The 24894-nt window shown below is 39.1% G+C and overlaps 1 protein-coding gene and 1 pseudogene across 6 annotated transcripts in view; both read right to left on the bottom strand.

Moving 5' to 3' along the window:
- The window catches only part of LOC133041134 (uricase), a 124517-nt gene that overhangs the window by 71817 nt on the left and 27806 nt on the right, over positions 1-24894 (bottom strand). The window lies entirely within an intron of this gene.
- LOC133041176 (mitochondrial transcription rescue factor 1-like) lies at positions 16964-20243 on the bottom strand (annotated as a pseudogene).

The raw sequence follows: 24894 nt of genomic DNA, 5'->3' as shown, positions 1-24894 counted from the left end.
CCAGGTTGGATGCATGAGACACGTGCTCAGGGCTGGTGCACTGGGAAGACCCAGAGGGATGGGATGGAGAGGGAGGTGGGAGGGGGGATCAGGATGGGGAACACATGTAAATCCATGGCTGATTCATGTCAATGTATGGCAAAAACCATTACAATATTGTAAAATAATTAGCCTCCAACTAATAAAAATAAATGGGGGGGGGGAAGCTATCAGGATTTCATGCCTAAATTAATAATAATTATAGTTATTTCCATAGTGGAACCCAAAATATAGTAGGTGCTCAATAAATATTTGCTTATGTACTATAAAAAGATTCTATTACTGAACACTGGCAAGATATCTAGAATCCTTTGTGTAACAATGGCAATGAATTTGCAGATATTCTCTCACTCAGAATCCATTGTCACCAGTATCCTGCAGGTGGCTGGGTGAGCATGGTCAGGTGAAAACGATGTCCTCTATTGTAAACTGTCCCTATGACTTATATGACTGTGATCTTATTAGAACCACGCTCCATTCAGAACAGTTGTTACAACCTCATGTGACTGGGCCTCTGTGAGGCAGCACCATTAAGAAATCAGAATGATTTCTTATCCATCTTGCCAGCACTTATACAATGAATACACTGCTTTCCAATTAATCACTTTAAAAGCCCATCCCTTTCATCTCATTCATCCCAGTCTTCCTGACACTTCTCTTTACTAAAGACTTTTAGAAGCCACACAGCAGCCAAACAATTAAAATAACTCATCACTCTATAGGAATTGGTTCATGCCATGTAACTCTTTGCCAGATCTCCTTAAAAGCATCAACACAGCTCCCTACTTCAGGCAGCGCTGGTTAGAGACCAAGATCCCAATTGATCCCCACCCCCTTTCACTTCTTTTCCCTTGTTAACTGGCCTTTCTTCTTCTTCTTCTCTCTCCATTTGATTCATTTATTTCTAATATTGCTTGATTTTTGTTGCTGTCTTTCCCCCACATTTTTTTGCCAAAGAAATGTCAAATGTATTTGTTATGTGAATGAATTCAGTATGCCACCCTAAAAGAGCCCAGTTCAATTTGGGAAGAGGTGTAGCACAGTGTAACAGACTCCAGGAGATAGTAGAGGACATAGGAACTTGGTGTGCTGCCATCCATGGGCGTGCAAAGTCAGACATGACTTATTGACTGAACGACAACACAGGGTAACAGCTCTGGAATCACACAGCCTGGGTTTGAAAGCTGGCTCTGTTGAACTTGAGCAACTATCAGTTGTATGACCTTCTACAAATTATTTAACCTTTCTAAGCTACCTTCTTAAACTGAAAAACAAGAATGTTAATAAAAGGAATAAGATAATCTTTGTAAAATACTTAGTTCTTAGCACATAAAAAATTTCCCCACCTTCCATTTAAGACTATCAGAACAATAATAAAGGTTAACTACATTAATTAATCTTAATAATTCAGAGATTGAGGGAAAATCAACTGCTCTGTCTATACCACACTCTTAACAACTACTTAATCCCATGAAGAAATTGGTCTAACAGACACAGGTGTAAATACAGTAAAAGAACTGAGAATGCCATTTATTTGAATTGTTCTCTTTCTCCGTGGTGATAATGTTTTCTCAGTAACAAACAGATGAATAAATATAAGCCAGTAATTTTTTACTTTATCTCACATTTGAAGAGTCAAGAGGAAATGAATATAAGAAATATTCTCAGAGAAGAGAAAGGTGCAGGCATGAGCCTTGCAAATATCCATGAGAATTTTTTGCAAGTGCTTTCAATACAAGATTAATAAGTAGACTAAAGGACGCTGGAGCCATATTTGCAGAGCAAACAGGCATGAGGCCCTTCACGAGATCAGGGCTTTGAAGGTTTAACTTCCAATTCTGCTGTTTTTCATGCAGCCTCAGCCAATCTACTTAAGTCTTCAAAGCCTTGACTTTCTCATCTGTGAAATGGAGACAATTAAGAAAAATAATATATGTAAAGTTCTTCTACAAGTTAAGCATCAGTGTTTATTGTATCCTTACTCCTCTAGGGCAATGTGAACTAAATAAAATTGTTTTGATCAGGGCTACTGTGCTACATCACTCAAAGTGTACATGGTACAAAGAGGATTTTGTATCTGGATATTAGGCAGGCAGGTCTTCAACAAATATTTGAAGATTTGTTTTGGCTTTAATGGAATTACTTTGCATACCCCAACAGCTAATCTCGGATCTGCTTCATAACCTTTTTAGGTAGAGAAGCTACCAGCTTTCAAGGTCTGCAGCATCCTTACCTAATCCCAAGATCCTGTCTATTTCATTCACCACAATTTCTTCATGTCCTTTAGTCTCAGAATGTTTCCAGTGGTTTGGCAGAAGTGTTATCCACGGAAGGCAATCTTTTTAACATGTTTGGACTGTGTTAAGCTTCCACTATATTTAATTATCACTGTGGTCAGAAGGTATTTCAAAGAGAATTGAAGGAAGAAGAATAATTTGAATGATTGTCCTGTACAATAAATTATATCAACGTCATGTATCTACAAACATTGGAAAAGGGGGCTATCTCTCTTTTTCCATTTTGGGTGAGAAGATTGTGATAAGCCCTAGATACTATTGAATCTGAAAGGGGTGGGGAGCTCCCAACTTTGGGCAGGTTTGGGCTGAGTGACTCTGGGTCAGCTACATGACTGGATTGTGGGTTGGGAGATGGATGGAGAGGTCCTTCAGAGTCAGGGGCAAAATAGGAAAATGAAAATCGTACTCTTTGGTGCATATTTTATGGGAGAGAAATATATGAATCAATTTGAAATAACTATTTCATAGACTAATTTTTTGTATTCCTTTCCTGTTTTTAACATAATTTTTAAATTTTAAAATAGCTTTTTTTATTAAAAAAAGATACATGTTCACCGAAAAATATTATACAGACAAGCAAAAGAAAAATAATTCAAAGTACATTTGAAAAAAAGCAGATCAGTGTTTGCCTGGGCCTGGAGGGTTGGGGAGATAGAATTGATTAAAGGGGACATAGAGAAACTTTTTGTGGTGGTGATGGTTACGAATTCTTATATACTGTCAAAATTCATCAAACTGTATACTCAACCTGGATGTGATTTATTGTATGCAAATTTACCTCTATAAAGCCAATTCATGCTTTTCAAAGTACTTCTGTCATTACCCATACAAAACTATTGTTAATACCCTTATGTACATTTTTTCAAATGATTTTTCTATGTATCTATGAATATACATGTTTGTTTATACAAAAAAGGTATCATTTTTATCAAATGTAACAGCTTTCTATCAATTTCAATTCTTTATTCTCTTTCTTGGAAGTAGATTTTACCACCATAACCACAAAGCACATTACGTAACACTGAAGTGAAAAAATTGCCTCGGAAAAAGGGAAACAGGGGAAGCTATCCTGACTTTTACAGCCTCCAGGATCTCATTATTGATGATTCAGCCATCACTGTACACCTAATAGGCACTGCATAAAAGCTGGATAGCAACACCTGCCATTAGTAATGTCATGGTAACTGAATGCTAAGATGCCCACTGTCAGCTCCTGCCAATACCTCTGACTACATCACATCTGCCTGTGAAAATGTGAGTCCACCTGTAGGTTTATGCCTGGTGTACACCCATACAACCCTCTACTTCTAGAGATTTACTAGACAGTTTAAAAGAGAGGACAACAGAAAACGCTGACCACTTCTTCCAGAGGCAAAGCTATCATTTTCCAGAGCTAATTGTAAGGCAGGCAAAACTTTACCTCTACCCTCTTAGAGTTTCCAGCCAGGACTAAGAAACCGATACAAGAGAGTTAACAGGGGAAAAATAATACAAGTTTTATGTAATATAAGTTTTACATAAGAAAATTTCTAAGTTTACAGGGGCCTTCACAAGGAAATGAAGACCCAAAGAAGTGGCAAAACCTAAATGCTTTTACACTGGGTTAAACAACTAGAGGCAATTGTAGAAAAGTAACTAAAATAAACACGGAGGCTAATGAAAGAAAGGAATCATTTTAACCAGGTCTGTTTGTACAGAATTCTCTTAGCTTCAACTCCTCACTTCAGGTGATCAGAATGTTTCTTTCCTCTTGGTACAGAGACATGGAAGTTGTATCTCCTGCTTTTAGGAAGAAAAGGGGAGATCAGAGCACCCTTCTTACACTTGCTATTTTTCAAGTGCCTTTAGCTTAAAATAATCCTTCTGCAACAGTGGCATATTTTGGAGTAATATTCTGGTTTCCTTTATAATTCTGAACCCCTAAGAACCAACTCTCTTATCTATGTGAGAATTTGGGAATAGAAAAAGTGGTGGAAGAATTAAAATCAAAATCATCCCAGCAGTTAACATAGATGTCAGTGTATAGATCCAGTTGCAGAGAAAGCAGCAGCAATTACCACCTAGCTTCTGCCTCTGCATCTGTGGATATCTGTGTGTGTGTAGGTGGGCTACTCAGTCTAAGAGAGAGAAGTATACCTCCTACCAGGAATATTAAACAAAGGTTCCAACTATAAGGTAATCTGTCTCTGGGATACATGGTTCCTAAAGAACAGAAAAGGAAACTGTTAAACTCCAGCCACTTTTATCAGAGACAAAATAATCTGGCCTCATTGACAGAAAAACAAGAACATAACACTAGTAAGATTTCATGACTCATTTACAGCAGTACCATATGCAAATTAGGGTTTAATCAGGGCTTCCTGATGACTCAGGTATACACACCTCCAAGATGGAAGAGTGCCTAGTGACCAAGGAGAGGCTAAGCCAAGCTGGAGGCTTGCCAGTTGTATCTCTATATCCAATAAGTCAGACTTCTGCACCCTCAGCTCTCACCCGAACCCAGGGAAGAGACCTGAAGACAGGAAAGCCTGAATCCCTTTGGGCCAGGGCTCTGCATAAGGGCACCTGAGTGGCTGAACAAGCTGTTTGCCACATCTGTGTCTGCACGCTGTATGGCTGGAGCTGCTCTTGGGCCCTCACTCAGCAAGTATGTACAAAGTGAGGGCAATATATGAGAAGCAGAGAGTCAGGACACACTGAAAACAGCAGAAAATTGACTAATGACAGGGTGGAGGACAGAAGAACTGCAAATTCACAGCTGTCTGGAGCCATTTAGCATTGGGCTAAGAGCCCTGAGGACCTCAAATATTCCTGAGGTCATGGCAGCATTGTAGCATTGGACAATGATTGATGTTCAAAACAAGTCATCAAGATAAGGTCAAATTATATTCAGAACATTTTGTTTAAGAAGGAAAAGTAGAGCATTTGGGAAAAATAACTTTCCAAAATGAAGGTTTAAAGTTGGCATTTAAGTTCAGGTTATACCATGTTGGCTGTTAAGCACTTCCACTTAAAATATTAAGTATAATCCCCCCAAAAAAGAATAAAATACTTAGAAATAAACCTACCTAAGGAGGCAAAAGACCTGTCAGAAAACTGTAAGATACTGATGAAAGAAATCAAAGATGACAAACAGACGGAGAGGTATACCATATTCTTGGATTGGAAGAATTGATATTGGGGAAATGACTACAGATTTGAGGCAATCTACAAATTTCAGTGTAATCCCTATCAAATTATTAAAGAATTTTTCACAGAATTAGAATAAATTTATAATTTGTATGCAAACACAAAAGGCCTCAAATAGCCAAAGCAATCTTAAGAAAGAAAAACAGAGCTGGAGGAATAAGGCACCCTGACTTCAGACTATACTACAAAGCTACAGTAATCAAAACAGTAGATACAGGGGAAAAAAACAGAAATATAGACCAATGGAACAGGATAGAGAGTCCAGAGATAAACCCATGTACCTATGGTCACCTAACCTGTGAAAAAGGAGGCAAGAATATACAATGGAGAAAAGACAGTCTCTTCAATAAATGATGCTGGAAAAATAGGACAGCTACGTATAAAAGAATGAAATGAGAACACTCCCTAACACCACACACAAAAATAAACTCAAAATGGATTAAAGACCTAAATTATAAGGTTGGACACTATAAAACTCTTAGAGGAAAACATAGGCAAAACATCCTTTGACATAAATTGTCCCAAGAATTTTTCATCCACCTCCTAGAGTAATGAAAATAAAAACAAAAATAAGCAAATGGGATCTAATTAAGCTTAAAAACTTTTACACAGCAAAGAAAACCATAAATGAAACAAAAAGATAACCCTCAGAATGGGAGAAAATATTGCAAACAAAGCAATCAACAAGGGATTAATCTCTACAATATACAAACAGCTTATGCAGCTCAATATATACATTTAAAAAAATAACACAATCAAAAAATGGACTTTTCTCCAAAGAAGACATACAGATGGCCAAAAAGCACATGAAAAGATGCTTAACATCACTTAATTATTAGAGAAATACAAATAAAAGCTACTATGAGGTATCACTTCACATGGTCAGAATGGCCATCATAAAAAAATCTATGAACAATAAATGCTGGAGAGGGTTTGGAGAAAAGGGAACTCTCCTACACTGTTGGTGGGAATGTAAATTGGTGCAGCCACTATGGAGGACAGTATGAAGGTTCCTTAAAAAACTAAAAGTAGAACTACCATATGACCCAGCAATTCCATTCCTAGGCATATACCCAGAGAAAACCATAATTTAAAAGACACAAGTACCCCAATGTTCATTGCAGCACTAGTATAAAAGCCAGGACATGGAAGCAACCTAAATGTCCATCAATGAGGAATGGATAAAGATGTGGTACATATATACAATGGAAAATTACTCAGCCAAAAAAAGAACAAAATAATGCCATTTACAGCAACGTGCATGGACCTAGAGACTGTCATACTGAGTGAAATGTCAGACACAGACAAATATCACATGATATAGCTTATATATGGAATTTTTTTTAATTGGCAATTTAAAAAAAATGAACTTATTTACAAAACAGAAGTAGAGTCACAGCTGTATTAGAAAACAAACTTACACTCCCAGGGGATAAGGGGTGGGGGGAGAGGGATAAACTGGGGAATTGAGACATATACATACTACTATAGATAAAATAGATACTTAATAAGAATCTTCTGTATATCATAGGGAACTCTACTCAATACTCTGTAATGGCCTCTATGAGGAAAGAATCTAAAAAGAAAAGAGTAGATATATGTATGTGTATAACTGATTCATTTTGCTGTACGCTTGAAGGTAACACAACATTGTAAATCAAATATACACCAATAAAAAAACTTTAAATAGATATTAGGTATATTCAATATTACTATGCTAAAATCCCACCCAGAGAATTGATTTTTATCTATGTAGTCTTACTGATATATAAATATATTTACAGACATTAGACACCTATTTTTAAATCAAATAAAATCTTGCCATTTCTTCCAGGAACTGATGCCATTAATTACTTCCAGCTCCTTGATCTCTACTAGATCTTTCTCTCCAACATATAAGTATGTTCAAGTCTCTTCTAAACAAAACAAAATAAGAAAGCCTGCCTAGGTCTTAACTGTACCCCAACCTCTCCGAGCACTGACCTATGCCTTTCCTTTCCTTCGTAATCAAGCTTTTAAGAATAGTTCTGAATCTTGTGGCCACTTCTCTAAGAAACTCTTTGCCATTTTCCAATGCTTTATTTTTATTAAGTTTCAATCTTATCTTCTACATACTTGCATTTGCACAGTTGACTGCACCCTACTTCTTAAGCCAAGCTTCTCTCCAGGCCCCTGTGATACTCCTTTGCTATATTTTCTTCCTACCTCTGTCCTACCAGGTCCCCTTTCAACTTTACCTTTCCCATCTGAATCCTCAATGTCAGTATTTCTTAGGGTTCTATTTCTGGATATTGTCTCACTGGAAACATCCTCTCTAGGCAATCTCTCCCACTCTTTCTTTGATGACACCTTCATCTATATTTCTGCAAAGTTCTTACTTGTGTCCATTATATGCATGTGACTGTGTAAACCAAAGTGAGTGACCATCTCCACCTGGATGGCATTTAAAATGTCCCATATTCAAGTCTTGCTCTTTGGACCTCCTCTTCCTTGGGTTTTCCCTGTCTAAGAACCACTCATCAATAACCCAAATTTGGAGACACTATAGATTCTTCCCTTTCTTTCATTCACTCATCCAAACAACCACCATCTCCTCTTGATTCTGCTTCTTTAGTATCTGTCAAAGCCAGCCTCCAGCCTGGCTCCTGTGTGCTGCTTCAGTTGCATGTTGGATCAAGGTAAGTCTTCAGTTCTCACCTTAATACTTCAGTTATTGTTTCCTGAACTTTTTGCTGGTAACCTTTGACTCTTCTTTGGGATTTTATATTTGCTAATTTACGTTTCTTCTCACTCACAATCCAGGACATGAGGCCCCTGTCTGGTTACACAGTTCAAATATCATTCTTCCTTTTATCTCACCACCACCTTCATAAGGTGGAGAGAAACAGGATAAATGTTCTTGATTGAGAATACTCCCCCATAAACCATAGATCAGTCATACATGATTGTCATTCTGCATTGATGGTGCCTTTGTTGGCCTCCCGTTATGCTCTGAATTATTTTATGTTCTTGACTGCTGATTTCAATACGTAGATCGTCAGTGGGTCCACTTCTATGATCTGCCTTTTCTCATGATTATTAGCCACATTTTATTGCCTCATTGAATGTCCATTTTTTTTTATTTTTATATTATATGCCAAACATTAAGCATAAAGATGTCATAAAGATTCCAAATGTTCCCTTCTACCAAACAGAGCTCACCCTTTCCTCTGTTAGGCTAAGAGGATAAGGAGTTGGTCACTTTTATTACATGAGAATATGATGTGCCTTGGGCCTGACAAAGACTTGCTCTACCTTGGATCTGACCCTGTTTTGAGCATATGGCTCTCCTGGGCTTGTGATTGTGAGCCTAAGCGTCTTCAGCTCCTTAGCCCTGGAAGACTACAAGAGATCTAGGTCTGCCCTTCAGAAATTCTAGCCCAGCTCTTCAGCCTCCTGTCCCATAGCACTGTAAGTAAATATCTTGAGGATATACTGGAGGCAAAGTCTTCCTCAGAGGGCTTTTGTTTCCTAAGCATTTCAAGACTAAAGGAGGTAGGTTTCACTTTGTCTTTTGAAATTTTTTCCCCTGGCTTTGTCGCCTGCTGTGCAGTACCTGAATTCAGCAACCATGTTATGGGGGAACTCTGCCATATGTTTGAGTCTTCTTTTTCCTATTTTTCATCATTGCATTATCCTTGCTAAGAACTTCATTGGTTTTTCTTTGCCCCAGCAGAGGTTTTCTGCCTAAACAAATCCCTTGACCACACTCAGAATCAGCAAGTGTCTTTGGGAATGAATAACAGACAGTGTCAACTCACTTGGGAAAGTACTCTACTCTCTCTCTGAAATCTTAGTTTATCTAATCCTTACTGCTTCCATAGCAACTAGTTGCCTTTAAAATACAATTTTTGTCATTTATCCAGGTTAACCTAGTTGTTGTACTCGGAGGAGTGTTGGCTTGCCATGGTGTACTATATCTTACCCAGAAGAGAAAATCTCATATGAGACTGTGTGATCCCTATCTCAATATTTTGTGAATAATACACAGTAATGTGCCATGAATTTTTAACTCATGAACAAAGAAATCATCTCAGTTTTCTTAGCATCATTTTCTCCTAGTGAGATATAATATTTTACATAAATTGAATGCTTAATGATATATAAAATATTTTCAATTCAGGAAATAATTCATTTAATTCTTATAATACCTCTTCTGTAGGAGTTATAATAATGATTGGTAGGATAAAAATGGCTACTATTTACTGAGTACTTATTCTGTGCCTAGTGTTATGCTAAGTATTTTACATACATTATCTTATTTAATCCCTGCAATAAAGTTGGAATATAGTTCTCTCCCTTCTTACATGAGAAAATTGAGGCTAGAAAATGTTAAATGACTTGTCTAAGTGCTCAGTGGAAGAGTTGGGATTCAAATACAGTATGTCTGGTTCCCAGTCCAGGAAATTTTTCATTGCATTTCAGCTTTTTATCTGAGATGATATCAGTTTTCCTACAAGGTTCAATTAAAATACCTGAAATTCTTCAATCTATAACCTTTCCTAAGCACTATGCTGTGCTTAATCACTTGGTCGTGTCCGACTCTTTGCAACCCCATGGACTAGCATGCCATGCTCCTCTGTCCATAGGGATTCTCCAGGCAAGAATACTGGAGTGGGTTGCCATGCCCTCCTCCAGGGGATCTTCAAAACCCAGGGATTTAACCCAGGTCTCCTGAATTGTAGGCAGATTCTTTACTGTCTGAGCCACGAAGAATAATGGAGTGGGTAGCCTATCCCTTCTCCAAGGGGATCTTCCTGACCCAGGAATTGAACCAGGGTCCCCTGCACTGCAGGAGGATTCTTTACCAGCTAAGCTACCAGAGAAGCCCTTCCTAACACTACATAAACACAAAATATAATTGTGAATGAACTGTCCCAAGATTATACCAAAAACATTTAGAAGTAGGGTAAGGGAATTTAGTCACTTTCCTCTTATTGATAACGATAGTTTTGCATTGTGTAGATGATATTTCATTGTCTGGTCTCAGTTCTGGACAGTAATAACTATTTGTAGGACAAATGACTAGTTAGGATTAAGGATGTGTGTGTGTCTGTTTATGTAATAGTAATACATAAACCTAACCTCATAGGAATTAAATTTATTCTTTGACTTCATTAGCACTTCAGTTTGAATCACTGAGTTAACTAGCCACAGATCAAATTAATTCCAAGTGCATTTAAAACAGAGGAATATATTGCTAAAACTGAAAGCTATTCATTTGCTTTCTTAAAATTCACTATTTAACAATCCTAATGTTACTTGTTAAATTATTTGTTGTCATTTGGAAAAAAAGAAAGATTTACTGAAAAAAATCAGCCATTTTAGAAGCTAAGTGGATAAAATGCACACTTTTCATCATACTGAACTAGATTTCTCTTTATTAGGAATCATGTATATTTTTTAATCATTATTTCTCTCAAAATGCCTACAAAAATATTTTGATTCTGTGCTTCCATTCAGGGCACAAATAAGACAAGGGGGAAGTGAACAAAAGTGGCAAAGTGTTTTATTAAGTCTTATTAGGTTTATTTTGAGGCCATGGCAACCCACTCCAGTATTCTTGCCTGGAGAATCCCCATGGACAGAGGGGCCTAGTGGGCTACAGTCCATGGGGTCACAAAGAATTGGACACAACTGAATGACTAAGCACACATCAGGTATATTATTAAATAAGAATAAATGTATATTATCAGCTTTAGTTAAAGCATCATCTGTAATTTTTTCCTTATAAAATGTGCATGGGAAATAAGAGATACAAATTTCTCATCACCAAGTAAGAATTTTAGTAAGTAAATGATTATCAGTAGAGACCTAGATTCTTTATTCAGCCTGTAAGCTATTATTGTTCTCAGTGAGTGGAATAATTACTACAAACAGTACAATATTTTCAGAAAGAACTGTCCTTACCTCCTTATCTCCTGTATGTGTATAGACTTCATACTTACATATATACATACATGTACAAATCTATATACATTCATATATATACATGTGTATCTTATACAGACACATCTACCTGTATCTATATATATCTATCTATATATACATACACACATACATATATATGTGCACATAGGGTATATATGCACTATGTATGCATCTACAACCTACATGCAGATACATATGTGTCAAACTAGATCTTTGTGTAAATTATTATACAGATATTTCCTGGCCTTTCAAGGTATGTTCAAACCTATCACATCATTTCCCCTTCATAATAGTGTGTGAAGTTAATAAAAGAAGAAATCGAGGTACAAAGAGTTAAGTTAAATGTTTTGTCCACAGTCACAGAGCAGAATCCAGATGAGAGCCTGGTCTCCTGACTCTTTTCACAATGCTGCCACCCTTGCTTGATAGGCTTCCCTCCAGCTCAGTCTGAGAAGGACACAATGTCCCACTGATATCCTTGAATCAGTTCACTCAAGCAAAAGGTCATTTTCGACAGAAAACTGGTTTGACTGATTTATTTCACCGTGTTGGCCAATTTAAATAAAATGAGCAAACCAGGGTGTCTGTTTCTGTGTCACACAGACATAGCCTAAATACTGACTCAGTGCTGTTAACACTGGCCTCCATGACCCATTTTCGACCCTGTCCCCTTAATAAACACCTCTCTAATTAGAAAGTGACTGAAAGGCAGGACAGAGAAGATGAAAAGACAAAAGACGACACCTTCCTAAGCAAACACCATTGAATTCTAAAAGCAAAAAAAAAAAAAAAGCTATTTTTAAAAATTGCAACCACAAGGGAGCAAATGTATCGATCGTATCATTGTTTATTTCCTCCTCGTTGCTAGGATGTGGTCTATATTAAAGATAGCAGTTACCCTGGTGAAAAGCTTCCCAGAGCAAAGTGGCAGTGCTCCCCCTGCTGACCAAGAAGCCCAGGTCATTTTTGTTTTGTTTTGTTTTTTGCTTTAAAACAAACAAAAAATTAGGGCAATTAGACATTGTTAATAAATAGCTTTAGACTTACCTGCAAAACTGTGTTCCAAGGATATTTAAATTTATTTAAAATACACTGGAAATTTCCTTTCCTGTTCCATATGATGAAACATAAGGCAAATTCTGACTAGGTGCCAGGTTTCTCACATCTTCAGGCTATTTCTTTGTTTTGTCTCTTCAACTCAGAGTGAACCTGGAGATTAAGACTTTTCTCACCTTTATAATTTAAACTCTGAGTTCAATTTGAACTTTTGAAACATCAAGGGGTAAGAAATTGCTTGTAATATTAGCTAGTGATTTTTTAAAATTACTAGTTACTTGTAATGGAGAAGAGAGGGAAAGAAAGAGAATTCTATAAAGATCCTGATTTTTGCACCATGGAAATTACTGAAAGCATCTAACACTGAGCTGAAAAGTGGCAGGGATTGGGTGATCAAATTATGGAGGGTCAGGTAAGCTCCACTGAATTCGAAGGGTGTACAACCTATCCAGTTAGCTATTAATATTACCATAGAGAGTAGAGTTTAGGAGAAGGATTTGGAAATTGAGTTATAGATTTAAAAATCAACTTATATATCACAGTTAAAGTCATGTGTATGGGTGAGATCATTCACAGAGAAAATAAAGAAAAAGAAGAGGAAAAGAGCTGAATATGAAAACTTGTAGAACATCACCAGCATTTAAAGAATGGGCAGAAAAGGAACCATTAGCAGAAACAGAATCTTCAGAGATTTTGGAGGAAAACTAAAGAAATGATGATAAGATTGACCAAAGTCGGAGAATATGTCAAGAGGGACTATGTCAACAATGTCAAGATCCAGAGAGGCCAAGAAGGATGAGAACTTAAAGAAACCATTGGCTTCACTATTTAGAAGAACCCTGGTGACCCCAAGAAAGGACAGTGGTGGAGGCCAAACCCAATTTTAGTGATAGTTTAAGTGGTGGATTAGAAAGTAAAAGTAATGAAGATAAACAACACTGCTGAGACATCTGGCACTGAAGAAGAAGAGAGAGAAAGACAGTGGTGTCCAGAGGAGAGAGTGGGGCAGGGGAGACTTCCTAAGACTTGACTTGAACATGTTTGAAGGTTAATGAAAAGCCAGTGAAGAGAGAGAGACAGATGAGAAAAGAAATGATTGGTTCAGATAGGCTAGTTGGGAGGGGAAAGGATCAAGAGCCCAGGTTGAGTCTTCAAGAAGAATAAGAGTACATGTTCTTCTTGGACACCTGGGCAGTTAAGAAAGGATGTACTAACAACTTTTAGATAGTGGTGGGGGTGGTGATTTCAGGAGAACAGCACTGAGATGAGGGCTTAAGGGGAACAATAAAGGTTTTATGCTAGAGCAGTTCTGTAGAGCCAGTTTGTAAAAGAATCCCTGGGCAGTATTGAGAGGACAGTGAGACTGGAAATGTAAACCAAAGGAGATGAGTGTTGGCACGGTTGAATGCTTTTCTACAGCAGCAACAGGTAAACCAAAGGTATGAGAAGGAAAAAAAAAATCCATAATTGGGCTGATTAAGTGATAGATTACCAAGCAATGCAATAAGTAATCTCCTGGTGAGCCTGCAGCAATGAGTCTGGCTGTGGTGTGCAGAAAGAATGTGGAAGGAAATGAAGCTGCGGGCAGAAGGGACGGGATGGAGTGTGGAAAGTTGACAGTCTGGGAAGCTGAGATGAGATCCAAAAACCAGGGATGTCAAAAGAATTGAAAATCCCATTTAGAGAGTGAACTTGGAGAGAGAGTTTGAAGGGCAGAAGCTGGAGCATGAAAGGGGTTTTGAGAATTCAGAATCTCTGGCATGGAGCTGTTGCTGGCCTATTAATTGCTGACTGAGGCAGAATGAAATTAAGAGCCAGATGCCAAAACCCTCAGAGAAGTCCTCATAAAATGTGGAAAGATGAACCTGAATCAGATTATAATGACTATAAAGATGGGAATCTCTAACAGGTTCCCATTTTTTTAAGCCCCTACTCTGTGCCAGGCACTCTGGGGGGTAACTCATTTAATTATTTAATTGTTGCTACTCTGTGTGGAGCTACTATTTCTCCCATTTTATAAAAGAGGAAACTGAGGCTCAGCTATATTAAGTGATTTGGCAAAGGTCATTTAGTCAGTAAATGGCAAAGATGGAAGAGGAATGCTCCCAAAGCACCATACTGTGTAATTTAGCGTTGTGACCCCAGCAGCTAGCAACACCAAACACATTTTAGGAGACAAAAACTACTGTCAAGAGAAGAAGGAAGGGAGGGAAGAAGAGAAGGAGAGGAGGGAGGGAATGCGGGAAAAGTATAGATTAATGACAAAAAAAAAAAAATGAAAGACTTGAAAGCTCCCATATTTTCCTCTATATTCCATTGCCTCTGCAGAAGGGTGTGGTCTATTGTGATGGCAAAATTTAATTACCATGAATAAAACACAAAGGAGCCTTCTATTTACTCCCCTCCACTTCCCTCACCATTAAACATGGGGTTTTATTTTTAAATCAGAAGCCTAAACTAAATTAAGTTGCCTACATCAAGCTTCCTGATTATCTCCTATCTGTCCTAAATTGTCTTGTGGGCCAAGTAAAGAAAACAATGTGTTCTCAAACATGGACTTTTCCAAAACATGATCACTGCTATCAGCCTGGTACCAAGCCTCCCTCCGCTTTCATTAAAGCAATGGAAATGGGCTTAGATATCTCTGGGGACACAGACTATTGATACGAAGGGCAATTCAACTGGATTTTGCCCGTCAAAAGCTGAAGGGAGAATGAGAATTGTTTTGTGTCTTTGCAGACTTGAATGCTTTCTCACCGCAGTCACTGGAAAGGAGAACATTTTCACAAGTCTCTATTTTTGTTTCAATATTTTTAAGAGTGTAATGCTATAATAAAAGAAAACTTAGCCCTTGTATGCTGGCTCTTGGAATAGTTTCCATGACTCTTATCCACCAAAACTAGCCTCGTGACATTCACCACAGTGAAGTGTTAAGACTGTGATACCAGGGGGCCAGCACCTCTCCCTCCAGGCAGGTTGGGAGCAAGTAAATAACAGCTTCAAGTTTATGAGAGCAGAGATCAGACCTCCAAAAGACAGGAGGAAGTACACAAAACGAAGCTCTTGGGCAATCTTCATCTAGCAAATCAGGCGGTTTTCAGAGGTCTCTGTGGGAGAGTGTTTCTGCCGTGTCTCTGGGGGCTCTGGGACTGTGGAGAGGGAGAAGCTAGAACATGTGGGGACCCATTACACCCCCACCTAGCACAGCTCTACTCTCCCTTGTTTTATGTGCTGGATTTCTAAGTAAGGTTTCTTTTAAGCAAACATCATAAGTATTAAAAAAGCAAACAAACAAAACCAGAAAAGCCCTAAGGTTCTTTCTAGTTCTAAAAATATACTCTGGTTATAAACCTACAGAGCAGCTACCCCAAAGGTGGAATGTTGTGATTTACTGTGGTTTGACGAGATCCATGAGGATTTATTTGTTTGCTCAAAAATTGTTCCTATAAAATTCTAGATGAAGGACTGTAGAAGGAAAGGCGGTTAGGAGAGGTTCAGATTGCTCTTGGGAGGAAGGAGACCTCTCAAGTGACCCTGAGGTGCCACCAGTGGCCAAGGGACATCACAGTGCCCTGGGGGCCTGCAGTGGAGAACGGCCTTAAACAAGGCTTTGAGCACCTAGTAAAGTCCATGCTTTAACAAGACTGGCCCTAAATACAGCTCCAGCAAAGAGCTTGAACGTTTTTTTTCTGGTATCCAGGGAAATGTGATTGAGGGAGCACAGGTGGTAATCCATCCTAGAATTGACAGGGAAATTCCTCAAAGGCATGAATACTGAGTCTGTGTCAAACAAACAAGCTTGGCTAATCAGAGGGAATCAGCAACTATGATCAGAGAAGACAAGATAAATGTTTAAGAAACTTTGGCGTGGGCTTCCCTGGTGGCTCAATGGTAAAGAATCTGCCTGCCAATGCAGGAGACAAGGGTTCGATCCTTAAATCGGGAAGATCTCACATGCTGTAGAGCAACTAAGTCTGTGAGCCACAACTACTGATTCTGTGCTCTAGAGCCTGTGAGCGGCAACCATTAAGGCCACATGCCACAACTACTGAAGCCCACGCACCCTACAGACCGCACTCCACAAGAGAAATCCCCGCAATGAGAAGCCCGCACACTCTAACTATAGAGTAGCCCCTATTTGTCACAGCTAGAGAAAAAGCCCATGCAGCAATGAAGAACCAGCACAGCCAAAATAAATAAATACAATTATAAAAACAACAACAACTTTGGGTATGGGTGGGAAGTGGAAGGATAAGGGACAATAGATCTTTCTCTATTCTAAGCCTGAGGAAAAAAGACAGTTAATTCTCAAATCTAGGGTCAAGATAGACTATGCAACATTCTAAATCTGTACATTTTATGTGATTAAGATTTATTTTCAGTTTATGAACAGTAATGCCTAGGGACAGAGGTAAAGTTGTTAATGGTAGAGAAGTATTAGTTGAAGATAATGCATAACTTTTCTAGGCTATTTCTTTTTTTTCCTAAGAACAAGGCCAGTTTATTTTACACTGCCTCTCGAGGCACTTAACCTGGGAAACAGCGGGCTGATCATGTAAATCGTCTCTGAGTTTAGCTCATTCAGCACACGTCTCACTCTTGCTCATGAGGTCAAAATGCGAACAAATCAAGCCTGGGAGGGAAATCCAGGCCAAGGGAAGCATCTTCAAAAGCTACCATGTGGATCCTGACTTCCACAAAATGGCTCGGCATCTTCCACCAATGGTGGGAGAACTTTAATAAAAACATCTTCTTTTGAACCTGGCCCCTTCCTGAACCACTAGAAAGCAGCTTTATCACAGAAAAGCAATCCGTTTATTTGCGCGTACTCTTTTTAGGCAGTTGTAACTTTTTCCACCATTGTAACACCACTCTGTACTTCTCATTGATGATCTTCTCCTCCAGCACTTTTTTCAGGAGAATCCACATCACTTTTCTCTGTTTCTGCTTTTTTATCCTCTCCAATGAGGAGATCCAATGTATCTCCCACCTTAACCTTTTCCAATATCTAGGCTCGTCTTCAGGATAACATCAAACTGTAAATACTGTACTACTTTGTCCAGGTGTTTATAGCCTCTGACCTCACCAGGGTTGTCCTTGGGCTCCTCTTCCAGCTCATTCATGTCGTTATGGTCCCCCTCTTCATCAGAGTGCCCTTTGTCGTCTACTTTTTGCAGTCTTTTTAGTGGATTTTTTAAAGCTTATATTACTTTTGAGTCTTATGGAAAATGGCAAAATATATTCTGGAGATATTAAAAGCGCTGAGAGTCTCAGTGAGAAAAAGTTACAGAGGAGTGTTTTATAATTTGATGCATTTAACTTGGCACTAAACGAATACAAGTATCGATTTCAGGAAACACAGCCTTTAAGTGAAGGTGTCCCACGTTGTGCTCTGCAGAGTCCAATCCAGGCATCTGACTTTCTTAAAATGCTGCTGGGCAATCTGACGCTAGTCATAGCTACAGTACATACTACCTGTACATCAGGGATGTTCCTCCCTCCCCGTCCCCCTTCCCCTAGGCTATTTCTTTTGACTCTTGAATATCTAAATCCCCTTACAGCAACTTGCACATAATAAGTGTCCAATAATTATATGTTGAGTGAATCAATAATAAAAGATTTTCATGTGCATTAAGTCATGGGATCATTGACAGCTTTTCTTACCTCAGGGTACTAACAGAATCTTTTCAAGGACATGAGGTATATCCTTGAAAGCTGCCACATCAGAGTTAGCTGAACATCATCAACACTATTAAAGCCTTTAATGCTCAAATGAATGATTCCTGAATAGAAGGGTAATGTAAGGGAACTCTGCAAATTCAAAAATGTGTTAAGTTCTTCCTCTGCGTGTGTGTGTGTGTTAGTCACTCAGTCGTGTGCACCTCTTTAGCCCACCAGGATCCCCCGTCCACGTGATTTTCCAGGCAAGAATACTGGAGTAGGTTGCCATTTCCCTTTCCAGGGGATCTTCCTGACCCAGGGATCAAACCCAGGTCTCCTGATTGCAAGTAGACTCTTTATTGTCTGAGCTACCAGAGTATATACAGAAACCACAGTCTGCTTTCAGGGACTAGCATTTGGGTAATAATGCTAAAGTTTTCCAAACATTAATTTTAAAAAACGTGAATTTAGTACAATGGTGATGCCATGCATTTAAAGTAGTTCTAGGAAAACATACCCACTCCAATACTCTTGACTGGAAATCCCATGGACGGGGGAACCTGGTGGGCTGCGGTCCATGGGGTCGCTGAGAGTCAGACAGGACTGAGCGACTTCACTTTCACTTTTCACTTTCATGCATTGGAGAAGGAAATGGCAACCCACTCCAGTGTTCTTGCCTGGAGAATCCCAGAGACGGGGGAGCCTGATGGGCTGCTGTCTATGGGGTTGCACAGAGTTGGACACAACTGAAGTGACTTAGCAGTAGCAGGAACACACAAATAGTTGCAATGTAAACAAGACTGCTGGGAAGTAGAACTGCTGTGAAGGCTGAGTACTTATATATAAAAAGGAAAAGAGAACAAGTTTTTATTCTGTTTCTTGTCAAAAGATCTTCCTAGCTAAAATGTTTAGACTAGATTAACACATTCAGGAAAGGGTTGCTCTTAGAAGATGAACTATTCCTAAGTACCCTAAGTTTCTTTCTACATAAGTCACAATTTTATAAAATGGGGTAGGTTTCTACAAACATAAAATACTAATTAAAATCATATTTGCATTTCTATTTCCAAATCTGCTCATTTGCTGTTTAAACAAAAATTTCCTTGTTGATTACTGCTGAGAATTCTGAAAATTATTCCCTACTCAGTATTCAACTTTATTATATGGTAACTCATTATTAATAACAAACCCTTGATCATGACCAGTATCCTGTACATTACTAACGAGTTCTTGGTTCATGAACATATGCATACTCCAGAATAAATGATGGTATTGAAAGAGAGCAAGACCATATGGTCCTTGCCCCCTCCACCATGTCCTCTGGATGCCTTAGACTGTGGAAAACTTTAGTCAAAGAATAAGTTTAATCAGAGAAGTGAGAAATGCTGAAACAAAGAAAAACAGTCAAAAGAGACTAAATAATAATAATAATGTAGTCATGAATCATAGTCAAGGACCTTTAGTTCTTTCTCAAAGGCTGTGGATATAATATTCTGAGCCATATCCTGGGAACTGTCTTGTAGATACCAAAACCTCAGGTGGAGAAGTTAACTACATGATGGCCAGACTCTACCCTGGACTTGAGCTGCCACAATTCTGAGAAGTGACTGCAAAGAAATGGGAACAAGTGCACCCTGGAACTAAAGATTAACTGTACCTAAACAAACAAGATGATGCTAGTCAGACCACTGATGACCAGTTGAAGATGACTGTTGGAGATGACTACGTTGTTTCTGCAAGTAACCTCCCCCCAACCCCACTCTGTCTTTAAAAGCTCTCACCCCCTGCTTGTTAGCGGGGGTAGCTGGCCTTTGGACAGATGTCTGCCACATTCCCCTTCCCAGTTGCTGGCATCTGAAATAAAGCAAACTTTCCTCTCTACCAACCTGGCCTGTTTATTGGCTTCTGAGCAGCGAGCAGCTGGATTTCCCCTCCACACACCTCCCTTTGGTAACAGATTTTGATGCCCCAAATTGGGGGCGGGGAGGGGGGGAGGTGGATTACAAAGTCAAAATCCAGTCTTCTAGTCATATATTCTACTTTTACTCTAATCTGTTTTCATTCTATTCTGTTAAAAAGTCAAAATGTCTCACTTCTCTGCTCAAAACCCCATAAAGGCCTAAAATCCCAAATCCTTGCAAAGGCTGTAAGATTCTGTCTGGTCTCATCCTCTATGGCTCTACTGCTTATTCACTCAGCTCCAGCCATGCTGGCCTTCTTGCTGTCACTCAAATAAACCAGGCACACATTCCCTTCTCAGGACCTTTGTACTTGCTGTTAGCTGTGCATGGAACATTCCTCTCCCAAATTTCCTCCTGGTATGGTTTTCTCTTCCCTTCACCTCACTCTAATATCACTTCCTTAGTAAGGCCTCCCCTGACACCCTAGCTAACACTGTAATATCACTCCTCACTCTGGATGTTCACTACCCCCTTTCTCTGCTTTATTTTTTCTTCTTAGCACTTATCACCATCTAAAATAATAGACTGTGAGCCCTTCAAAAAACAAAGGGGTTGGGACGCCAACCCTCTGTGCAGTCGAAAATCGGTATGTAACACATATTTCTCTATATGTAACACATATAACCTCTATATCTGCAGATTCAACCAACCATGAATCCTGTAGTACAGTGGTATTTACTAATGAAAAAATCCAAATAAGAGTGGATCCATGCCGTTCAAACCCATGTTGTTCAAGGGTTAACTGTATATTTTATTAGTATCTCTCTTATCTGTTTCCTCACTAGAAGATAAGCTCCATAAGGGCAGGGTTTTTCTCTGATTTGTTCTCCAGCATCTGAAACAGAGTGTATCTAACAGATGCACTGGAGAAGGAACTGGCAACCCACTCCAGTACTCTTGCCTGGAAAATCCCATGGACAGAGGAGCCCGGTAGGCTACAGTCCACGGGTTCCCTGAGAGTCGGGCACAACTGAGCGACTTCACTTTCACTTTTCACTTTCATGCATTGGAGAAGGAAATGGCAACCCACTCCAGTGTTCTTGCCTGGAGAATCCCAAGGACAGAGGAGCCTGGTGGGCTGCCATCTATGGGGTTGCACAGAGTCAGACACGACTGAAGCGACTTAGCAGCAGCAGCAGCAACAGATGCACATAGATATTTGTTGGATGAATTGCATGGAGCCAAATAGCACCAATCTCCTGAACCAAGAGTAAACAGGAAGTGGTGAGAAAATATGTAACTTAAATGCATCAGGCTTTACTACTTTGGATCAACTGTTTTTGATAAAGTTAGAATATATATATATAATTGAATTTCTGATTAGTGGATTATTTTACCTTTTCTATCTTTCCTCCAACAAAAACTTCACAAGATGATGTAATAAGTAGCAAAAATACTGTTTTGTATTTCATTCAATTTTCTATTGCTTTCTACCACTTTAAAGTGATAATGAGAGGGATTAGAAATAAGAGCAAAAAATATCAAAGACCAAGATAATATCAAAATGGGCACACAGTCCCTGAAAACAATACAGTTGGCCTTATCAGTGGAAATTATCAAATGTGGGCACAAAGATATTTCTATCTGGTTGGGATTGTTTAAGAGCCTAAATTCAAGCAAGGGGCTTCCCTGGCAGTCCAGTGGTTAAGACCACATACTGCCAACACAGGGGACACAGGTTCCAAATGGTGCAGCCAAAAAAAGAAAAATAAATAAATTCAAATGAAAAAATATATTTAAAATTACACAGATTAATGGGTTAGAAGGTCATTCTCATTACACAAGGAGGCACTGTTGCTCAGAAAGACTAAAGATGCCACATCATTAGCTAAAGTCATGGCTGTGAATCATCATCATATACCCAAAACTACTATGGAAAGAGTCAGCATAATTTTCCATTTGACTACTGGTCCAATTTCTCCAAAACTCACTACATTTGAACTAAAGTTGCAAGAAACTCAACGCAGATGCATTTATAAAACTCTACTGGAAAGTACTCTGTTTGAATATTCTTTCAAATACAATGTTGTTTCAGATCAGGACTTTGCCTTCCATAGGAAGACCTTCTTTCAAGAATGCTTTTTAAATATTACAACATAGTTCCCTGTGTTATACAATACATACGTTTCCTCAGTTCAGTCACTCAGTCGTGTCTGACTGTTTGCGACCCCATGGACTGCAGCACGCCAGGCTTCCTTATCCATCACCAGCTCCCAGAGCTTACTCAAACTCATATCCATTGAGTCAGTGATGCCATCCAAGCATCTAATCCTCTGTCAACCCCTTCTGCCTTCAGTCTTTCCTAGCATCAGGCTCTTTTCAGGTGAGTCAGTTCTTCCCACCAGGTGACAAAGTATTGGAGTTTTGGTTTCAGCATCAGTCCTTCCAGTGAATATTCAGGACTGATTTCCTTTAGGATGGACTGGTTGGATCTCCTTGCAGTTCAAGGGACTCTCAAGAATCTTCTCCAACACCACAGTTCAAAAGTGTCAATTCTTCTGCCCTCAGCTTTCTTTATAGTCCAACTTTCACATCCATACATGACTACTGGGAAACCATAACTTTAACTAGACAGACCTTTGTTGGCAAAGTAATGTCTCTACTCTTTAATATGCTGTCTAGGTTGGTCATAATTTTCCTTCCAAGGAGTAACTGTCTTTTAATTTCATGGCTGCAATCACCATCTCCAGTGATTTTGGAGCCCAAGAAAATAAAATCTGTCACTGTTTCCATTGTTTCCCCACCTGTTTGGAATGAAGTGATGGGACTAGATGCCATGATCTTAGTTTTCTGAATGTTGCATTTTAAGCCAACTTTTTCACTCTCCCGTTTCACTTTCATCAAGAGGCTTTTGAGTTATTCCTCTCTTTCTGCCATAAGAATGGTGTCATCTGAAGATCTGAGGTTATTAATATTTCTCCTGGCAATCTTGATTCCAGCTTGTGCTTCATCCAGTCTGACATTTCTCATGATGTACTCTGCATGTAAGTTAAATAAGCAGGATGACAATATACAGCCTTGACGTACTCCTTTCCCAATTTGGAATCAGTCTGTTGTTCCATGTCAGGTCTTAATATTGCTTCTTGACCTGCACACAGACTTGCTCTGGTACTCCCATCTCTTTAAGAATTTTCCATACTTTGTTGTGATCCACACAGTCCAAGGCTTTAGTGTAGTCAATGAAACAGAAGTAGATGTTTTTCTGGAACTCTCTTGCTTTTTCAATGATCCAACAGATGTTGGCAATTTGATCTCTGGTTCCTCTGCCTTTTCTAAGACCAGCTTGAACATCTGGAAGTTCACGGTTCACGTATTGCTGAAGCCTGGCTTGGAGAATTTTGAGCATTACTTTGCTAACTTGTGAGATGGGTGCAATTGTGGGGTAGTTTGAGCATTCTTTGGCATTGCCTTTCTTAGGGATTGGAATGGAAACTGACCTTTTCCAGTCCTGTAGCCACTGATGAGTTTTTCAGATTTGCTGGCATATTGAGTGCAGCACTTTCACAGGATCATCTTTTAGGATTTGAAAGAGCTCAACTGGAATTCCATCACATCCACTAGCTTTGCTCATAGTGATGCTTCCTAAAGCCCACTTGAATTCCTGTTCCAGGATGTTGGGCTCTAGATGAGTGGTCATATCATCATGAGTATCTGGGTTGTGAAGATCTTTTTGTATAGTTCTTCTGTGTATTCTTGCCACCTCTTCTTAATATCTTCTGCTTCTGTTGGATCCATACCATCTCTGTCCTTTATTGTGCCCATCTTTGCATGACATGTTCCCTTGATAGCTCTATTTTTCTTGAAGAGATCTCTAGTCTTTCCCATTCTATTGCTTTCCTCTATTTCTTTGCACTGATCACTGAGGAAGGCTTTCTTATCTCTCCTTGCTATTCTTTGGAACTCTGCATTCAAATGGGTATATCTTTCCTTTTCTCCTTTGCCTTTAGCTTCTCTTCTTTTCACAGCTATTTGTAAGGCCTCCTCAGACAACCATTTTGCCTTTTTGCACTTATTTTTCTTGGGGATGGTCTTAATTACTGCCTCCTATACAATGTGCGGAACCTCTGTCCATAGTTCTTCAGGCACTCTGTCTATCAGATCTAATCCCTTGAAGCTATTTGTCACTTCCACTGTATAATCATAAGGGATCTTATTTAGGTCATACCTGAATGGTCTCTTTCAGAATTTTCCACAGTTTATTGTGATCCACACAGTCAAAGGCCTTGGCATAGTCAACAAAGCAGAAATAGACATTTTTCTGGAACTCTCTTGTTTTTTTGATGATCTAGCAGATGTCGGCAATTTGATCTCTGGTTCCTCTGTCTTTTCTAAATCCAGCTTGAACATCCAGAAGTTCATAGTTCACGTATTGCTGAAGCCTGGCTTGGAGAATTTTGAGCATTACTTTACTAGCGTATGAGATGAGTGCAATTGTGAGGTAGTTTGAGCATTCTTTGGCATTGCCTTTCTTTGGGATTGGAATGAAAACTGACCTTTTCCAGTCCTGTGTCCACTGCTGAGTTTTCCAAATTTGCTGGCATATTGAGTGCAGCACTTTCACAGCATCATCTTTTAGGGTTTGAAATAGCTCAACTGGAATTCCATCACCTCCACTAGCTTTGTTCATAGTGATACTTCCTAACGCCCACTTGACTTCACATTCAGGGTGTCTGGCTCTAGGTGAGTGATCATACCATCGTGATAATCTCGGTTGTGAAGAT

The sequence above is a fragment of the Dama dama genome, chromosome 20 (assembly GCF_033118175.1).
Source record: "Dama dama isolate Ldn47 chromosome 20, ASM3311817v1, whole genome shotgun sequence".
In the NCBI taxonomy this organism is placed as follows: Eukaryota; Metazoa; Chordata; class Mammalia; order Artiodactyla; family Cervidae; genus Dama; species Dama dama.
Note: the sequence above shows the minus strand (reverse complement) of the source record. Positions and strands in the feature narration are given on the sequence as shown.